Below are 20,038 nucleotides of genomic sequence, written 5' to 3'. Positions count from 1 at the left end.
TGGTTTGGAATGTTCGGCCTGTTTGCCCTACATATTTTAGTGGACAGTCCATACATCTCATTTGGTATACGCCATTTTTTTCACACTCATCTGTTTGTAGGCGGGGCTTTGCTAGGCTTTCTATTGTGTTTCTTGTTCAGGATGCAATCTTAATATTTGTTTCTATAAAAAATCTTGTAATTTATTTTGTTTCTCTTCCGTAGTATGTAAAAATAGCCCATTTCGTTGTTTTGTGTTGTGGGTTTGTATTTTTGTTGTGTTTTTGGTTTTCTGAACGACTTATGCTTAATTTTATATTATGTTCATTGTTACAAAACGTGTCTTGTATATTTAGTTCCTTTGTTTTGGCTTCACTTCTTATTGGGCCACTAGGCCATTAGTCTGTGTGTGTGTGTCTCAATGATCTGTAAAGTGTATCTCGGAGTGGTATATGCAGGTAGTCAATAAACCCATTCATCAATCCATACCCCGTCTCTAAGTCACACGCACACCCCTGAAACGTTACAGTATTGAGAATCTATGAACATGGCGGTCATTAACTCTATCGATGACAATGTTGAAAATTTCGACTTTTATAAAAATTATTTCATATTTTTCAATTTGTTCACATTTTATATGGATTATATAGTGAAGAACCATTTATGACTTTTGCCTAAGGAATTTTTTTTGCATAAAATTAATATTTACCAACATGAAAGCAACTTCAAACCTAAAATTATGACTGATACTTCTAAGGTTAAAATTTGCAAAGCGATTCTGCATCAAACGCATTCTTATAAAATACAACATTTGTATGAAATGGGATACGTTTTTTCAAGTACAACCAGATTCTTTGTTCGAGCACATAATTAATAGAGATTAAGAAGATACTGTGGCAATTGACATAGCTGAAAACTTGATTTTAACCCCTTAAGAAACCTTTATCATTATTAGACCTTCAGTCAGGTCGAACATACGCCACATCAAGACTTGGTCTGTGTTGCATTGAACCTTCATCTAGATACAGGTAAGAGGTATGCACCCAGGTCGGCCGCCCACAGCCCGTTATCAGAATGCCAGTAATCCATTTTGAGCCTTAACAAGAACTACAAGTAAAGTCAACATGACAGATGATACCCCCATCTTCCAGCGCCTAAGCTCGCTTGCTAAAGGATCCAGTCTCTTCCTCAGACAATTTGATTACCTCACACAGAGCAGTACTTCAACTTGACCCATTGAGCTGGTTTGTGCGGGTATCATAATGCCCCTAGAACCACCTTTGGCGTCTCATATACGTTTCACCTCTCTGCAATATGTTGCTTGCCTTATGAATTGCCCCCAGGTACTCATGGTGGTTTGTACAGAACATAGTCTTGCCTATAACACAAACATGTACGTTTGTGATAGAATAACTGTGTTAGTCTGCATTTAATATGTATAATGTATATACATGTAGTTCTCGCTAAACGTAACTAATGTTCAGAAAAACTGAAATCACGGACCAATGAAATATCATTAAATATGTCAGAGTTAGTCAAGTTACACCACTGAAACTGATGTCGACAGAAAAAAATTAGCCGAAGGTTAATATTGTGACATATAGGTCCGTTGCTAAACGGCGACTCTGTAAGCAGCGAATGTTTCTGGGCAACGGCTCTGTACACACGTTCCCGCTGCAACGAATGCGCACGCAACAATAGACGTACCGTTGGAAATGAGGTGTCTTCTATGTTGTCCGTACCGAGATGTTATAACCAGGACAGTTTGAGCAATCAGTTGATGACCCGTGTGCAGGCGGGGTCGAATGACTCCACCGTGACCCTGCGAGTCGTAGGAGGCGACGAAAAGGGAAGTCTCAAATCTGAGACAGTGAAATAAGGTCGCGAGTTCCAAGGGACTCGGACCCGAGAAAGAGTGCCCTGGCAAGAACCAGCAGATATGTACAAAAGACAGGCCCGTCCTCTCGTCAGTGAGGGCGCCCCATAAAAACGAGACCGTAACTGGTCATGAGCCCCAAGTGGGGCTCGACACCAAGACTGACTGACTGACCGTCAGTTGCAATGTGACTTTGACTTTGAGTCAGTTCATCTGAGTTCTGTGCGGTAGGCTCTGAAGCTAGAACCTGAGCGCGTGAAGCTAAAGAATCTCAACTGTTAAAAGCCCTTGCCAGGGAACGGTTGATGACAGAGCAGGACAGAAAATACTTTGCGGGTGCTGTGGTGATTTGTGAATTTTGGAGATTAACAGTGACGCTGTAATTGCTTGTAACTTCGAGTCGTGTGTGTAAGTGGTTAGTAGATCGAGCCACCAATTCAACCCCGTCTGTAGTCAAACACTCTAAGTCGTGACAGTATTTTTGTTGTACAGTCAGTGAAATTCCAAATGTGTGATGTGCAATCTTAGGAATGTAGTAACATGTCAGAGACACAAAGAGGAGAGTCTCATTTCAACACAAATTCTTGAAGGTTTTGTCATGTGTGTTAAATTTATATTCATGTTAGGGTAAATTTTGTTCTTTTCGACGCTCTGCAAGTCGTGTTTGTATTTATAAGGTCTCTGAATGGAAGGACTAAGCTGCATATTGCAATTGAGATTCTTCTGCTTTTCCCCCGCGCTCTCAGGATTATATAAAACCGCGACAATGCTAACGTCTGTAAACTCTTAATAATAACTTCGAATTTAATCATATTGTTACGTAGTGTGAGCGACTACAGACGGGGTTTGGATTGTTGAAATGCTTATTGACCACTTATACACACGACTCGGCACTACAAGCACTTACACCACTGTCGCTTATCTACACCATTCACAATTTACCACAGCACTCGCTAAACATTCTCAAGCCTGCTATGTCTTCACAAGCCATTCCATAGCAACGGCTTCTAACAGTGGAAATTCTTCAGTTTCACGCGCTCAGGTTCTATCATCAAAGCCTACCGTACAGAACTGCTTAGCAACTGACTTTGTCCCTAATTTTTAACATTTCGGCACGGGCCACATAGAAACACCCCGTTTTCAAGAGTTAATTCTGTTGTTGTGTACGTGTTCGTTGCTGCGGGATCAAGTTTGCAGAGCCGTTACACAGAAATTGTCGTTGTTTACGGAGTCACCTCTTAGTATCGGGTCTACAAGCCACAGTACGAGTATATATCAAGCTAAATAACGTCTTTTGCCATTACGTTCACGAAAAGTGTTAGTATTTATTTGTTGTACGTAGAGGTTATAATCACGTCGAGGTCTGAGCTAATTAATCCTTATATGTTGCAGGATAATATTATCCTTACATTTTATGACCAGATATTCTTAAACAGGAAGGTAAACTCTGGATTCTCATCTTGGAGCCTCAGTTTCAGTTCCAGGTTACTTCGAATGAGAGTCGTGACAGAGATGGCACTGGAACAAACAGCTCGACCTAAGGGCAAACCTCGGGCCGCGCCATAGCTCAAGCGGTTAGTCGCTGGCTTCCCACCGCGGCGGCCCGGGTTCGATCCCGGGTCTGGTCAAGTGGGATTTGTGGTGGACAAATTAGTGCTGGGGCCGATTTTCTCCTAGTACTTCGGTTTCCCCTACCAATCTTCTTTCCACCAATTGCTCCACAATCACCCTCACTTATCATTTGGGGGCTGGTACAATAGGCCAGAAGTGGCCGCAGTACAAGGGACTTAGTCCCACCCCACTCGCAATAAAAAAATGGCAGACCTTTGGACTAGTACTCGAGAAGTGCCGGGTTTGAGGCTCGGCCAGAATATCGGCTACTCTGACTGAGGTTTCTAGTATTTTTCTTCAGATCTTCCGGTCAAATGTTGGGATAGCGTCCCTATTAGGCTACGATCATTTCCTTCCTTCTTTGTACATTCACTACCCTCCCATTCGTAGCTATATATACTAGTTACCCAAAGGATTGGAGCAGTTTCTTCTCCAGCTAATTATCATTTCATCATCACATTCAATTCATCCGTCACCCTCTCTTAAGTTGTGCAGAAATTTTGACTAAGCAGCACGTTATCATATCGCAGGTCTCTGAATTTGGGGCTTCATTTCTGATCCGAAACTTGGCTATTTACAGATTAAGGATTCTTTATGTCCTTTATCTCCACTTCTCTTTTGTTTGCCTGCGTATACTCCAGTCGAGGACTGGACTCATTCTATTGCTCCTGCTCACGCTGGTTCGCTCGAGGATTCTTCTTTTCTTCTACCCTGAAGATGGAGGGACGTTCCTCCAAAACTTCAGTTAACGCAATATCTACAAGGCGCCACATCCCAGAAGACTGCTTTCTGCATCGGAAGATGTCTGCACCTAAGAAAGACGCGGCTTCCCTTCAGCATACGTGCATATACATCTGACGTAATATCGCCGTTCTCTTTCTACCTTTCTTTCGTTCTTTTCTAGCAATCCATTAAAGCATTCTGCATATATTTTGTTGAATATCCCTTCTAAGACATATTCCAGGAAACTCAGGGAGGGGGTAGAAAATAAATGATCAAGCTATAAGATCTGATGTCACAGCAACGAATATTCAAATTAGAATCTTATAGACCTTAGCAACGCGTAGTCGGATTGATAGAGGCGTTTCGGAGAAATACGTTGTCTCCATTTTCAGGCTTGACATGTGGAGGGCGAGGAATCGGTTTGGGTGATATAGGCACGTTGCAAAGAAAATGGTGATCCAGACTCGCGGATGGGTGAGAGAACGTGACGCTCGGTCAGGACGGACAGGGCGACGGTTCTGAAGAGGACCTACAGCACCACGCGGTATCACAATCCGAGCCTTGAACCTGACTTTTCTCTTAAAATCTTGTTCTCCATTCCACGTCTATGTTGGCATTCATTCATCAGTGGTTCTACAGCCCTTTGTTGGGCTCTGGCCTTTTCTTCAGTTCCGTAATCTTTTTTACACAGAACCTAGGACTCCTTGCACGAATGATCAGCCCGTCGCAAGGCGCTACCTATGCAGGGTAACACAAACACAGAATAAACGCACACACAGACATCCATGTTTCGAGTGGGATTCGAACCAACGATCCCAATGTCTGAGCAGGCGAAGACGGTTCATGCCTTTGATAGAGTGGCCACTGTGGTCTCCCGTAGAATGTCATAATTATATCAATTTTATGATTAAGATAAGATTATTGTACATAATTTTTTCTGGTCCGCTGTGTCGTTAGTAATTCTGAAGCATTCTGGAAAACGACGTTTTTATTTGCATTATTGTTTGTTTATTTATTCTACGACACAATAAACAGGTCAGACTGCACAACGTCGAATGATTGTTGATAATGACTTGGGAAGGACATGGACAGAAAAACCTTAGAAGAAAGAGGTCGCCTAATTTTCTGGTCCTTAAGAATAAATATTCCCCCAAATGTGTCTCCACCTTGTCGTGGTGGTGGGGCTTGCATGATTCTGTGACCTAGAATGCTGTGCCGGCGGTAGTTTTAATACCAGTAGGGTCACCCATGCCGGAAATGTCAAAGGGTAGAGTCCAGACTAAGAGAGATACCCTGGTCCTCCAGCTTTGGGGTTTGGGCATGAGGCTAACAACCTCATCCTGTAAAAAGAATTTTGTTTAGAAACCTAACAGCCAGCCTCGGATCATCATGCGTGGATCCATTCCAATGGCAGCACGCATTGGTTGTGGAGACTGGTTGTAGAGGAGGCCAAGGCTCACCCAGGGCTGTAGCGTCGAGTGGCAGGTAGGTATGTAGATAGGTAGGTAGGTAGGTAGATAGGTAGGTAGGAAGGAAGTAAGGAAGTAAGGTAAAAATAAATGTGACAAAGATGCTTATGAGAAGAAACCCTTAGAACTGCCATAAATTCAGTTCTGTCAAAACACCGTTTTTTTTTAATTTTATCATTGGAAATATAGGGGTTCGCAAATATACACTATTATTCCATCATTTGCCAGGATGGACTGAGGATAACTTAAAGTCTCAGTCAGTATAATGCAGAGATATGAAGTAATTGAATCAGAAAACAAAACTTCCTTACTTTTATTTCACCGGCTTCACTCCCGTGCAAGTTCTGAATGCCTCTGCTGGTCCTCGTTGCTGTGTGTACGCCTCGCATTCTCTGGTGGTCCTCTTTAACGGGGTCCTGTAAGCGGGTCCATTACGTGCTTGAGGCCTATCTTTACCAGTTGGGACATCTTCGAGCGTTAGTTTTGTGATGTTGTAAGCAGCTGACTAAAAATTTTTACACATTTGTAGATATATTGATATTCTAGTGGTTAGCATGCAAGGCTTATAATTTACTACGCGTTTGACGAGCGGTATTGATAATTTTAACAATGCAAGATTAACAGATATGTCAACCTCGGAACACAAATCAGGTAACAATCCAAATAAGGTCAATTCGACCTTCCGGTAAGGTCAAGAATTTGAATATCTCCATGTCGTCCAGACCGACTCTGGGGTCCACTCAACCTCCTACAGGATGGACACTGGGGGCTCTTTTCTCAGGGTTAAAGCGGCCTGGAAGTGAAGCTGACCACTCGCCTCCTACTAGTGCCGAGATCAAGAAAATATGGATCTATACATCCACTCCCCTTACGCCTTCATGGAGTAGTGCTTAATTAGTTAAACACAAGGACAACTTTACCTTTTATTGCTTGAAGATGTTCAGAATAATCGTCCATACTCATTATGTTCCACAGATTCCTTTACGTTGTTGCCGAGTCGTTGCCTAGCAGTGGGTATAAACATTACAATATGAAGTCAGATGTATGCAAAGTGAGAGAAACAGGGAAGACTCAGTTATTATGAAGCACATTAAACCCCTTTGGCCCCACAATTAGAAAAGCCGTTCTGGAGCAACGTCCTAACAACAATAATGACAATATATTTCACTGTCTTCCGGGATGTGACGCCGTGTAGCCCAGCAGTAGTTTAGAAAGTGAATTTAGAGAGGAATACACGGCGTCAGGTTCACTATTCATATTTTCCGCTGTGTGAACCTCAATTTCGACATAACCGTGACATGTGAGATTTGAGATTTTCTTCTGGGATATGACACCGTGTAGATATTGTCTTAACCGACGTATCGGATAAAGGCATCGCCTTCAGCTTCAGGGTATAAGAAATCGGCGAACGAGAAACCAGCTTGAGTAAGTGAATGCAGCGATACGTTCCTCCGAAACGTCGATTAACTCATTATCTACACGTCGCCACATCCCAGAAGACGGCATTATTCATAACCATGACATGTTACAAACCAAGGCAGCAAAATTCGCCGTTATATTCTAGAATTAAGCCTTCTCTGTTCTGTTTATATGAAGCGAATACCCAGGAGAGGGGGCAAAGTTAGTGACGTCGGGTGAGACGAGAAGACTGCTTGGATTTGTAAAGTAATTTCCTCTCCGCAAGGTAGTACCCTTTCGCGAAAGGAGCATTGCTCCTACTGGCGCTGCTAGTATTTATTTCCTGAGTAACCTAGACGTCGGATTAGCTCTTACAGTTCACCCAACGTCTGCTCGCTGCAAACATAAAGTGCAAGCATCGGAACACAAAGGAAACTCCCACACTCCTCCGAGTACGATGGGAAATCCGGGGACAGTAACCATAGAAACTTTTGAGTCCTATTTTACGGGATAACTTTTCAACGTTTTTAAAGCTGGAAGCCATATTGCTTTAGTTCCCGCAAACAGCTCTCGAGGAGACATGACAGGTCAGACATGTTTAATCAGGCTTGTTGTGAGGTCGAGGCACAAAAGTGTCCGGGACGTTTAATAAGCAGAGCAGTTACCTCTTTTCTTCTGATTCTGTATGGAAATTAATTGAAGGTTAGTTCTGCACAAAATCTGCACTTATAATATGGATATACTTAAGCAGTTTAATGACTGTACTTTGTTTAAATTGTTCCTCTTATGTATTTACTTTGTAATATATAAATAGTTAGAATTAACATAGAGTTGAATAGATTATTACCTGCAGAACTAATTACCCCAAAAATCTTAACTTATATTTACTGTGTTTATTTAACCACGCCTTCAGTAACTCTTGTTACTTACTCTGTGTAGTGGTAGAGTTGTTAAAGATGAAATGGAAGGAATTTGAAACAAAGTGGCGTGACCTAATATGACGGAATTTTGTGTCCCGAAATTTGCTTGAAGGAATTGAACAAAGCACAAATGACCCATAGGTGAATAGATGTTCTCCGAGCCGAGATTTGAACTCGGGAACTCCCGTATACGAGGCAGGAGGAATAACAGCTAGATTGCTATGTCCGGTCCAAAAATACAGTAGAAACTAGAGCGTTTATACGTTTGTTGTTCGGGGTATCAATGGAATAAGGTAAGAAGATAAATAGCAACAAGAGTGTAAACGTGTAGAATATGTACTTCCGAAAACTCTCCTTTGTTATTTTGATACTACATATGATGGAACTTGATACTTTCTTATTCGAGATATATATTGTAACATGACGGCTGAAAGCAGAAATAACTCAACGAATAGATTCTACCATTGCTAGACAACGGAACGATAAACACGTTTCAGCAACAAAGAATAAACACGTAACAGTAGAGGAATATTTAAAAGAGGTGTTTTTTATTCCGACTGTGCTGGCGAAGGTCAGCAGCAATTCACCATTCAGACAGGTAGACAGACAGACGGCCGCAACTCATGGAGAGTTCCGAAGGCTTCCAGAGCCGCCAGACACTAAAATACGGCCATGAATCCAGTGGGACTCGTAGCCAATAATCACTCTGCTGGCTAGGCCCAGCAATAACTAAAGAAAAGTCACTAGTCGGAAGTCGGAGACGGTGGGTAAGTGTATTGATTTCACTGTTAGACACCGTTGCCAAACAACGACTACTGAAGACTTAGTGCTTACAGTAGTTATTTGTAGAATGTGTAGATATGTGAGAGTGTTACAATTATTTCTATTTGCGAGTTAAAACATTACAAATCCAATTATCAAGCCAAACTGCGCATCTGGTCACTAACACGTGACGAGAACCTGAGGCTATCAAAACAAATTTTTAAAGTAAACGCTTTGTATATTTATATGTATAGTAAGCATTGCACATAATAATATAGTACCAAACAAAAATTATAAATAAAAGTGGATCGAATAAAAGAATTTCAATTTTAAAAATTGTCGATCGACATTTTGCTTCAAGTGGTTCACCCCCAATCGCAATTTGTTGCAATTTTGATCAAACACGTTTTGTAGACATAAACAAGATTTCCACCTCAAAAGCAATACAGATCTCATGGTATCATATTCTGAATTCTCGACAACAAATCTAGTCGCATTTCGTCTTTGATTTTCAGAATAATAATTCATTAAACAAAATCAACAAAAATTTAGTTTTCAAAGAAAATTGCAAACTTGTTTTTATTCCGAAGAAAGTCGTCTTCTGGGTTTAGGCGATGTGTATTCTTCATTTTGGCCGACGTTTCGGAGGAACGTATCGCCTCCATCTTCAGAGCAGGTGAATGGCTTGGAATGCAGAGCGGTAGCTGCTCTCTGCATTCCAAGCCATTCACCTGCTCTGAAGATGGAGGCGATACGTTCCTCCGAAACGTCGGCCAAAACGAAGAATACACGGCGCCTAAACCCAGAAGAGGACTTTCTTCATAGTCATCGCCGTAAAAACCTCAAAACTTACATTGTTTTTATTCCCTTTACCATGCCTGTATCTCTGTATCCACCCGAGAACAGCTCAGCTTATTTTTTCTAAAGCTGTTATTAAGGAGTTTTACAAAAAATTGTCAACATATTTCTGATTTGGTTAAAATCGGACAGCAGTAATAGTTATCTCTTTACATGAAGACCTACGTGCGTTTCTGTGGATGTCTCAAAAGCAACTCTCATGTAACTCACTAAATATTCATCGCAGTCGGAAATGTTTCTGGCAAACGTTGTACATAAAAATTGATCATCGTACCACCAAACTCACTTTGTCCGTAAACCCTGCGCTTTCTGAAAGAGTTAAAAAATATTATATTGTGTCATCTCATAGCTCGGGAACCGTTGATTTATTTTGATCAAAGTTGATACTGAATGTCGAATATGCCATACCTCAGGCTGTTAGACGGTGGCTTCGGCGGACAGGGTTCTATCCCAGGTGAAGTCATATGGGATTGGGGCTGAGGCACTGTGGCAGGCATTTTCCGAGTACTTTGTTTTCCCCTACAATTCATGGTTCTATCAAGCTTTTCACATTCGGTAATAATACTATCAGTGGCAGCATAGTCAAATAAGAAATTTAAAAATCATGTTGGATGTCCTCGCCCAAGGGTATTTACATGTCAGATTTCTTAATTATTTGACGAATAGATAGCTATAATATGAGGATACATGTGGATGCTAATGCAGCAGAGGTGTTACACTATGCGTGCATTTTCTAATTTCCTCTTTACTTTCTCATATAAATAGCATACATGATGTACTGTGATGATAAGACACAGACACGCGGACTGCGAAGAGTTTTTTGAAGCTCCTTTTATTTTTTATTTTTTCAAAATAAGGAATTTAGGCCGAAAATTGATCTGGAAATTTGTATTTATATACAGTCTTCAGGACCCACGAAAACAAAACAAACTCCGTGGCTTGACTCCGCAAGGGAACTTACCGACCGAGCGACTGCCGCTTGTCTGCGAAGTTAGTGCCAAATTTGGCGGATAGAGGGTGTCGCGTGGTCAGCACAACGGATCCCCACGGCCGTTAATCTCGGTTTTCCAGACCCACTGAATGTGAAAAGGTTTTTTTTTTAATTGAACTACAGTCTGTCTTATTGTGAGTCTTGACAGCTCCTGAAAAGTTGGGCGAATTTTATTCATATTCCGTATGAAAGGGTTTATACGTCATACGTCGGTACTTGTTCATTATTAATATTTCAGTTCCAAAAGTAGGGGCATTCAAATGAGCCCCAAGAAACGAAATAACTATACTATCCAAAATGTCTCCAAGAATGTTGATTACATTTCAGTAGGTAATAGAGACCACCTCCACANAAAAACCCCCAAAAAAAAAAAAAAAAAAAAAACTCATAGGCGATATCTTCGGGAAAATAACGACACGCGCTCTGTAGAACAAGGTATGAGCAATGATTTTAACTGATGTTTTTTGCATTGTCCTGCATTTTCTGTGCCGAGTCGCGATGTCTTCACAATTCAGTTGAAACGAGCATGGAATCTTGCGCTCTGCTTTACGTTGCTCTTTACGGAATAAAAACTTGTCGAGACGCCCGTCTTAGAGACGAAGATCCGTCCATTAGTGCAGTTTTAGTGTCTACATAGACTCTTGACTCCATGTATAGAATGTTTTGTTCACATTTGTCTTTCGTGGGACCTGACACATCTTAATTCAAAAGAAAAATGAAAAGGCCAGGTTCTGAGTTAGAACAAATCAGAATGACTAATAAATTCTTTCCATTTTATTGTAGTTTAGAAACTAAGCAACCACATCATTATGTGAAATATTAAAAATTTTATTATTGTGTAATAATTAAATGTCTTTTACAATAAATTTAGTTCAGATAAAATTTGATAATTAATTTATTTAAAAATTTATTCAAAGATAATTACTAAAAGAAGGAAGCCACTAGTTTTTGAACATGTCTGTATTTATCATCTAAACTCTCTCAATATTTTTGATCGTAATTTTGCGTATAACATATTTTCTAATTTTGTTCGTAAAAATATCGCAAGAAAGTCAGCGCCGCTACCAATTTTTACATGTTACATTCTTTTCAGTGACAATTCCCAAACTCATTTTCAGGCTAAATCTTCTTTTTAATCTTTTGCCAGGAAATGTTATTGATCGTTTCCTTATAAGACACTAACTTATTTACACTTATGGTGTTAAGGAGAATTATCACTACAGAATAATTGGCAGTGTACAAAGAACGTTCTGTGACATTTCGCAGAGTTCAAGGATCACTGAATCATTTTTTTTCAATGTTAGAAGCACTGATAACATTTTAAACCCTGATTTTCTGTATTTTTCCTCTTTTGGTCGAACTTGTATTGTATCTAAATTGTACTTTGTTACCACAGTTTGTATTCTGATCCCAGTACATGTATATATCACAATGCAAAATCAAAAAAATTACATTTCCCTACATTCAGTTAAATATGCATCATTTCGGTGTTTGTGAATGCATGAGCCATGCAGCAAGCAGAAAAGTTAGCCACAAACCGGGCCACTTTACGAGAGTATCTCATATAGCGCCCTTTGTAGAGATGCCTCAGAATGCGCCCTATAATTTTTTACGTTTTACATCCCTGCTTTCAACAAAATTGTAAGAACAAGATTGAAGTTGGCACGTAACTGCATAAATGAGATTTATGATGGTATTAGGTGAACAATAGATCCTCGAAATGACTTTGATATTCGGTTCACAACTTAATATTATCACTTCTTATACTTTTCGATGCACTGAAGATCAGGAAATATAAGGAAATAGGTTTTGGCAGTTGTTTGAATGTTTATTGTTTTATGTCCGCGTTACTCTGTACCGTAGCGTATTTCTTGAAGTTATTTTTGTCTTTTTACGTCCTTCTTTTTCATCCTTCCTCTCCAGAAGTCCGAGATATAAAGAAATATGGAATAACATTAAATAGAAGATACATTTCAGTCTAGTCAATATAATGTTTCCTCTTCTCAGAAAAAAAATATTCGAATTAAAGAACTCAAATTCACCACAAACCTTCCGTTTAGATGTTCATTGTTTACGTAATATTTGCAGCCATTATTTGAGCCAGCTAAAGCCTTGCAATTATCAGAGCATGTCCGCTGACTAATGTTAAGATTTCCTATACGGTACCGTGTCAAAACCAGACAAAGATTTCATAACGTGGCACGAATTTTATGCGAATAAAACACAAAAGGAACTAATTATAATACATCTGTAACGACGTTGTTTAATTATATCTTTACAGGTAATTGATAAAGGCCTCTGTGATATAGCGGTCAGTGCTCCTGGGAACAGAACCATAGGTCCCGGGTTCGATTCCCGGCACTACCAGATTTTCTGAGAAGTAATGTGTCTGGAACGGGGTCCACTCAGCCTCGTGAGAATAATTGAGGAGCCATTTCAAGGAAATAGCGGCTCCGGTCTATAAAACCGAGATTAACTGCCATGGGGAACCGTTGCGCCCACCACGGGATAATTCTATGCGCAAAAGTTGGCACTAATGCTAGTGGGGTGGGACTAAGTCCCTTGTACTGCGGCCACTTCTGGCCTATTGTACCAGCCCCAGATGATACGTGAGGGTGATTGTGGAGCAATCGGTGGAATGAAGATTGGCAGGGGAAACCGAAGTACTCGGAGAAAACCCGCCCCAGCGCTACTTTGTCCACCACAAATCCCACTTGACCAGACCCGGGATCGAACCTGGGCCGCCGCGGTGGGAAGCCAGCGACTAACCGCTTGAGCTATGGCGCGGCCATGGAGTTGGCACTAACTTCGCCGACAAGCGGCGGTCGCCCGGTCAGTATGGTTCGTTTTCGGACTACAGGTCACGAAGTTATTTCGACATTATAGGTTTCTATCACGTCAGTAGCTTAGTAGCTGCAATTTTTAGGCAGCCGTAGTGAGTTTCAATGTCTTTATGTAGGAAAATGCGGTAACTCAACTGAAATTCGAAACTCTGGAATGCGAAATTACTGTAATCTTCGGAGGTAACTCCCCATAATTTGGTAGTTAGGTACTAACGTTTTGGGGGTCCTGCCACTTTCATCTTCAGTGTATTTGTAAACTAAGAATGGAGGCGGAATATTCATGCAAAATATTGGTACCTACCTACCAGACCACACGGCGCAATAATCTAGATCTCCATAACTTTAATATTCTCCTCTGAGATGACATCAAATATCTGGAATATAAGTCTCAAGTCTGGAGAGGTACCTCTATAGCAATTTCCTCTACTCCCCCACCCNCCCCCCCCCCCAAATGTCTATATTACTTTCTGAAGGCATTCTGCTCTGTCGATGTATGTTTTAGAACCTTGTGCTACTGTTTGGAAACGGAAATTAGAACACAAGATAGTGATGGGTTTGCACTCTTTCAACATTTGTTTCCGCAACAACCTCGTCCGTTCGCAGGATGTGAATGCATTTTCTAGGTTGTCTTCTTCTGAACAAGGGCTTGTTTTTGCACTCGAATATATGAACGACTGAATACGAATCCATGTTTTGTAAGAATTGTTCCCGCAAATGTCTTCATAAATACATCTCGCTTTACTCTGCTGACGGAGAAGTTGCAATATGTGTAAGGCGAAGCGGCATCCGTAGTCTAGGGGTAACGTTCCCACCTCATGACTCAAGGTACGCGGGTTCAAACCCGACGGAGGTCGTGGAATTTTTAAGGGTGGAAAAATTCAGGCCTCCGGTAGGGACTTTAAGCCGTGGGTCCCGTGTCGTAGATTTACGGCACGTAAAAGATCCTCATGTCTGTAGGAGACCTCTGAACGAAATTAGGCAACAATTTCCCACCCAAGTAGTTTCCAATGCCTCTGCTAGATGGGGGAAATATCAGGTACCGACGGCCGACCTCGTTGGCTGAACGGGGCTGATAGCACACACCAGTACCGGTAGGATATGGCGACAGTAGAAATTAAAGGGGGACGGACGCACAATGGACCAATAACTGGTCTAAGTGCATGGGGAAACCCAACCCCTCTAATTCAATTCAATTCAATTCAATTCATGTTTATTTACGTGCAGTAACTTAACAGCACAGTGGCTAATAATAATAATAATAATAATAATAATAATAATAATATAATAATAATGTGTAAGGCGAGTACATATTTTTTTTCTGAGGAGCCAGGTAAAGGATCGCTTCTTTCGGCGTTAAAAAAGCCGGAGAATCCAGTGTACACAAGAAGTAACACGTTTGATTGTCTGCTTTTTGGTCCGTTAACGTAACTAAAATAAAAGGACAACTGGTTGAATACCCGTACACTTGGTCCAATCCTGTGTACATTAAGCCCGTGATTGAAATTCCTGCTTTCTCATTTTACTACAGAATATTTATGATTCTGCTGTGTTGAACGTAACTTAGGAGAAGTCAAATCGGATAGAATATCACAGCCATTTCTGTCCCCCGATTTAATTCCACTAGACTTTGTTTTAGGGTTTAGTTGATCCCTCAAGTGCAGGTTGGTTAGAATAGCTCCATCATAGCCCTGAGAGTCGAGAAGGCAACGAAAGGGAACCCGGTGCCTGAGAGTATAACTGGGCCACCCTGTCATGGGGGGACGTAAATACAGAGACCCGGTCCTCCAGGTTGGAGGTTTGACGCAAGGCTGACGACCTCACTGTGCAGAAAAAGAAAACTGTTTCGAAATCTAAGGGCGGCCGCACACCAACTGCGTAAAGATAAGCATCAAGTCATGAGACAAAAGACGCAGTCTTGCTTCATTCGTGATTCGTCAGCATGAAGCTGACGTCAGCATTATGACTCAGACCGGTGTGCGGCGGTGTTCATAATCTCTTTCGTTTCAAATGTGCTCCTTTCTTTGCGTCATGTCGTAGACATAGTGTCTTGACGCCTGCCGGTGTGCGGCCTACATAAAGGATTAAAAACCAAATGTTCTATCTTCTAAGGAAGGCTATGGTTCCAAAAAGCCTGTCTAGAGAATGGTGATGATGATGATTATAATGATGATGTTGGTTATGATCGTTAGTGAAGGATAATGAATGCTTTCCATCTTTGTATGGCATCGTTGGTTGTCTACGTGAAAGAATTACATTCACAGATGCAGAAATTACGCCGAGCAAGCTACTTGGGACTTGGGAAGAAATTTGTCATAGGTGGGATAATTGTCATGCTACATCCGAAATTCATATAGAAATGTGACATTAATAAATCAGGCAAAACTTTATGTTTTTGGCTACATTGTTATGCTTTATTTTGATTTACCATTTATTAACATTTTTATATATATTTTTTTAGATTTGTAAATTTATTTGATTTGTTTCATTCTGGTCCGTCACTCTAACAATATCATGAAAATTTAAACAGTTCCGTCCAGTGTGAATGGTGAAGATTTTTCTTACTTCAATTATTCATGCCCTTACATGTTTCGATCTTCAGAGACCATCATCAGAGGGACACCTTTACACCAATACAGTTGGAGGCTACTATAACAATATATGTTCTGAATGTTAAAATGTATACATATAAAATAATATAGAATTGGGTATAAAATCTAAGGTCTTTAAACTACAGCGGCTGTTCTAATACTTTGAAATATTTATAATTGGTTTGTTAAGACACTATTTGAATTCATAAACCAAGAAGGTTTGTGTCATCCTTCTTATTAACAACACAGGGAGCCACAAACACATACAGTACAACATGAAAGAACCCTCTTCTCGAGAAGGACAAGGGGGCTCAGGTTCGACCCCCATCAAGAGACATAATAAGAGGGACGACACGAACCTGCTTGGTTTACGAATTCAAATAGAGTCTTAACAAACCAATTACAAATATTTTAAAGTATTTGAACAGCCGCTGTAGTTGTAAAGGCTTTAGATTTTATACCCAATTGTATATCATTGTATATGTATACATTTCAACTTTCAGAACGTATATTGTCATAGTAGCCTCCATTGATGTAAAGGTGTCCCTCTGATGATGATCTCTGAAGACCGAAACATGCAAGGGCCTAAATAATTTAAATAAGAAAAATCTTCACCAGTCACAATGGACGGAACTGTTTAACTTTTCGTGATATTGTAAGTTTACTTCTGAAACAGCCAGAATTTTTTTGTGGGGGGGGCGGTGAGGCTGAATCCACTTGGTACTGCGGCCACTACTGACTTTTTGTACCAGCACCAGATGATGGTGGTGATTGTGGAGCAATTGGTGGAATGAAGTTTGGCAGAGTAAACCGAAGTACTCGGATAAAACCTGCCCCAGTGCCACTTTATCCACCACGAATCCCACACGACTAGACGCGGGCTCGAACCGGGGTCGCCGCGGTGGGAAGCCAGCGATTAACCGCCNCACACGCACGAACGCACGCACACACACACACATTAAAAGTAACATATGAACTACAGTTTCGTACACTTTATCTTCTAGTACTGGGTAAGAGAGAGAGAGAGAGAGACACGATACTGATGTCAACAGAAGCAAGAATATTATGAATTTTATATACTTTTCACTCTCTGAGTGAATTGAATTTGGTTTCTTTTGCTCCATCCTTGCTTAATTTAATGTGCACCTCTAATAATGATTTCGAAGTACTTCATTTCGTTATTTTTATGCAGCCAACTGGTCCATATATGTTTTGCTGTTCTCTCCCTATATATAGGTCTGTGTCATGGTTTTTGTTATTGTAGTTCTCTTTCCTTTCTGTCGCCGAAAGACTAGCGTCGAAGTTCACATTATTTTCAGAATAAAAATATTTGTTCTCTAGCTCCAGACATTTGATTAAGATTACTCATTGTTACATTTCTAGAGAGCAAGGAAGTACAATGGCGCCTCAAATGAAAATGTTCAGTCTGTGATTCGCAGTTCTAAGAAAATTTGGGCTTAGGAGAGCTGATTGGCAAAAGTATGGGCTACAAAGAGAAATCCAAATAAGAGCGCAGTCCAGCGCCGCGTGCGTGTGTGTGTAAGTGGGTAACACCCTTGACATACGCAGATGTCAACATTTCTGTCACTCGAGATGAGGTGCCTCTGGCATACAAATGGTCTCTTCTCCTTTTGTTTGCTTCCCGGTCTCTCTGTCATGCCGTTCTCTTCGCCTCTTACATGTTCCGCTCTCAGAGGAGTTCCGGCAATGAATGCTACGCGACAAAGTGGGGAAATTTAAAACGTTTTTAGAGAACCCAATGAAAAGTATGTCCATGTTGGGGTTACATTGGTTGCTTCACCCTAACTCACACCCCCACGAAGTTCCTGTTACCTACTGAAATATGAAATGGTAAATCTATGTGGAGACGCTACATAAGCTGTAAACTTAAAATTATCTCAAACATAGGGAGTTTATTAAATGTCCTTTATCATCACTCTAGGTGTCTTGAAATATTAAATGGAATAAACAATGAGTAGAATGGTAAAGACTGAATCTTTAAGAGCGAGATTCACACACACACCACACACTCACCCATCCACCCACGCAACTATCCATTTGTCCGTCTGTCCTTCCATCCATCTGTCCACCCAGCCCCATTCCTTCTCTCCCACACACACACACACACACACACACCAACCCGTCCATATATATATATATTTTTTACAAAATTGTCAGCCGTTTCAGAACACTCACATATCTGAAACACTGAAAAATAGGTCTATTTACAACACGCCAGGATCATTCTTCTTCTTCTTCTTCTTCTTCTGTTCCTGCTGCTCCCATTTAGAGTATAGGGCATACATGAAACACTTCGTTTCACTTCAATTTCTTAATCTAAGACAGTCAGTAGGATTCCTTGGACGGGGATCAGCCCTTCGCAAGGCAGATACCTAACACAAAGAGAGAATAAACACAAACAGACATCCATGCCTTGAGTGGAATTCGAAATCACGACCCCAGTGTTCGAGCGGGCGAAGATATGAATAACTTTTAAGTACTTAATTATTGTACCAGTTCCTAGGCAAGTTTCAGCCACGTGGAACTTATCTTTAGTTAACTCTTTCCGTCCGTTAGTAGACTCAAACGGGCAAAAGGGTTTATATCAGGACTCTCTGCCAAAAGAACGAAGGACCTGTTAAAATTAAACAGAGACCAATTAAGATGGTTGGTAGGATTACTTACTGGACACTGCCACCTAAAAGGACATCTTTCCAAACTGGGACTGACACAGGACCCAGCTTGTGAGAGGTGCCTACGAGAAGATGAATCAGCAACACACATCTTATGTGATTGTGAGGCTGTAGCTTACCTAAGATACCGCCACCTGAGTCAATTCTTCATGGAACCGAGTGACTTTTATGACGCCCCCGTAAACATAGTCCTACATTTCATTAGAAATGTAGGATTAATAAAGGGTAAATCCAAAGGGGAAGCACAGTTGACCATTGAAGGTGACAGTGCTAGGGCCAGTTTTATGGCTAACCCCTCATACTCATTCCGTCCGTCAGTAAGCACATATGGAATAACCCCAGAACAGATGGACAAATTTTCATGAAGTTCATCTATCATCCGGGGCTGGTACAGTAGGCCAGTTAATGGCCGACGTACAAGGTGGACTCAGTCTCACCCCACCCAAGAAAAAAACTGCTATGATCTTCATGAGGTAAAGACTTTCACGTAAATGCTGCATTGTATTAGTTCCATAGTACCTTATTGCAAAGATTGGCTCAAAATCGTTCCAGTTACTAGAAAATTTGGTTGAATCACCTTATTTTTCTCTTTTTTTTTCACTTGGTACTATTGTTCGGAGTCTTGTTGTGGTGTAGAGCGGTTGTGTCGTGTTTGTGATTTATTTCCTGTACGACTTAGGATTAAGTGAGTTCCGTGAGTGGTGGACGGTTACCCATAAAGAAAAACTAAACAAAGAAAACAAACTCCGTGGCCTTAGCCCGCAAGCGAACTATACCGACCGAGTGACCGCCGCTCGTTGGCGAAGTTAGTGCCAACTTTTGGAGGACAGGGGGTGTCACGTCAACGCAACGGATTCCTACGGTCGTTAATCAGAAAATTAACTAAAATAAGTGCATTTCTTCATTGCAGGAGGAGCGCTGTTGTGATACATTTTGAAGCGGTGATGGACATTCTATCGTGAGTACTAAAGTATTCTATCCTGATGGACCAGGGTGCTCTGATGTACAAATGAAAGCAAGCAGACGGACCGATGAATGTTCTAATCTTGTATTCTTTTTGTCCGAACGATTTTTTAGCAAATAATTTGAAACAGCTCTTTGTATAGATATGCTTATATTTACACGGGAATAATTGGAAACAAATAAACTGAAATTAAAAACTCTCAATTTATATGTGAAGATTCTGTTGTAAGGATTTCGGAATCCTGGACACAAATTGATACAAAAATTTATATTTTCAATTATCCTAACCTCTCTTGGATAAATTAGGAAATAACATCTCGCAAGTCTGCCTCTACTTTGCAGTATATGTTAAAAATCGCAGTCCT

General features: G+C 40.8%; 1 long non-coding RNA gene across 1 annotated transcript in view; it reads left to right on the top strand.

Annotated features, from left to right (window-relative positions):
* The window catches only part of LOC117283011, a 205,434-nt gene extending 185,766 nt beyond the window's left edge, over positions 1 to 19,668 (top strand). Inside the window, exon 3 of the long non-coding RNA XR_004513996.1 lies at positions 19,621 to 19,668. This is a non-coding gene — a long non-coding RNA (uncharacterized LOC117283011). The remainder of the gene's footprint in view (positions 1 to 19,620) is intronic.
* The last annotated feature ends 370 nt before the right edge of the window (positions 19,669 to 20,038 follow it).

The sequence above is a fragment of the Cryptotermes secundus genome, unplaced genomic scaffold (genome assembly GCF_002891405.2).
Source record: "Cryptotermes secundus unplaced genomic scaffold, Csec_1.0 scaffold22, whole genome shotgun sequence".
Lineage (NCBI taxonomy): Eukaryota > Metazoa > Arthropoda > Insecta > Blattodea > Kalotermitidae > Cryptotermes > Cryptotermes secundus.
Note: the sequence above shows the minus strand (reverse complement) of the source record. Positions and strands in the feature narration are given on the sequence as shown.